Source organism: Pipistrellus kuhlii, unplaced genomic scaffold (genome assembly GCF_014108245.1).
Source record: "Pipistrellus kuhlii isolate mPipKuh1 unplaced genomic scaffold, mPipKuh1.p scaffold_m20_p_1, whole genome shotgun sequence".
Classification (NCBI taxonomy): domain Eukaryota; kingdom Metazoa; phylum Chordata; class Mammalia; order Chiroptera; family Vespertilionidae; genus Pipistrellus; species Pipistrellus kuhlii.
In genome coordinates, this window is record NW_023425404.1 from 53,606,441 (window position 1) to 53,607,507 (window position 1,067).

General features: G+C 54.6%; 1 pseudogene; it reads left to right on the forward strand.

Annotated features, from left to right (window-relative positions):
* LOC118723703 lies at positions 1-510 on the forward strand (annotated as a pseudogene).
* Positions 511-1,067: the final 557 nt, after the last annotated feature.

Below are 1,067 nucleotides of genomic sequence, written 5' to 3' on the forward strand. Positions count from 1 at the left end.
GTAAGAGTTGGCCTTTGCTCTTTCCCCTCAGCGTGCCCCTGAAGGTCCTGGTGTCGCCATGGGTCGCCGGCCCGCCCGGTGTTACCGGTATTGTAAGAACAAGCCGTACCCGAAGTCCCGCTTCTGCCGAGGTGTCCCGGATGCCAAGATCCGCATCTTTGACCTGGGGCGGAAGAAGGTGAAAGTGGATGAGTTCCCACTGTGTGGCCACAGGGTGTCCGACGAATACGAGCAGCTCTCCTCCGAATCCCTGGAGGCTGCCCGCATCTGTGCCAACAAGTACATGGTGAAAAGCTGCGGCAGAGATGGCTTTCACATCCGAGTGCGGCTGCACCCCTTCCACGTCATCCGCATCAACAAGATGCTGTCCTGTGCTGGGGCCGGCAGGCTCCAGACGGGGATGCGGGGTGCCTTTGGGAAGCCCCAGGGCACAGTGGCCAGAGTCCACATCGGCCAGGTCATCATGTCCATCCGCACCAAGCTGCAGAACAAGGAGCATGTAATTGAGGCCCTACGCCACATGTGTCAAACACAAGGCCCGCGGGCCAAATCCCTCCCACCAGGCCTTGCAATGTGGCCCGCACCGCGCTGTCATCACCGCACTCCGCTGCGTTTCCATCACAATGACAGTTTATGACTGTTCAGTAAACTATTCGGCCCTCGATTTAGGCTGGATTTTAGATTTTGGCCCCTTCTCTGATTGAGTTCGACACCCCTACCCTACGCAGAGCCAAGTTCAAGTTCCCGGGCCGCCAGAAGATCCACATCTCCAAGAAGTGGGGCTTTACTAAGTTTAATGTGGATGAGTTTGAAGATATGGTGGCCGAGAAGTGCCTCATCCCAGATGGCTATGGGGTCAAATACATCCCTAATCATGGTCCCCTGGAGAAATGGCGAGTCCTGCACGCCGAAGGGTCTCGGTGCTGCCCTCACCTTACACCTACCAATAAATCAACTTCCTATCCAAGAAAAAAAAAGAATTTGTTTTCTTTTTTCGTTTTTAGAGGCATTCACTAGTATTCCTTGGCTTGTGGCCCCCTTCCTTCATCTTCAAAGTCAGCAACATA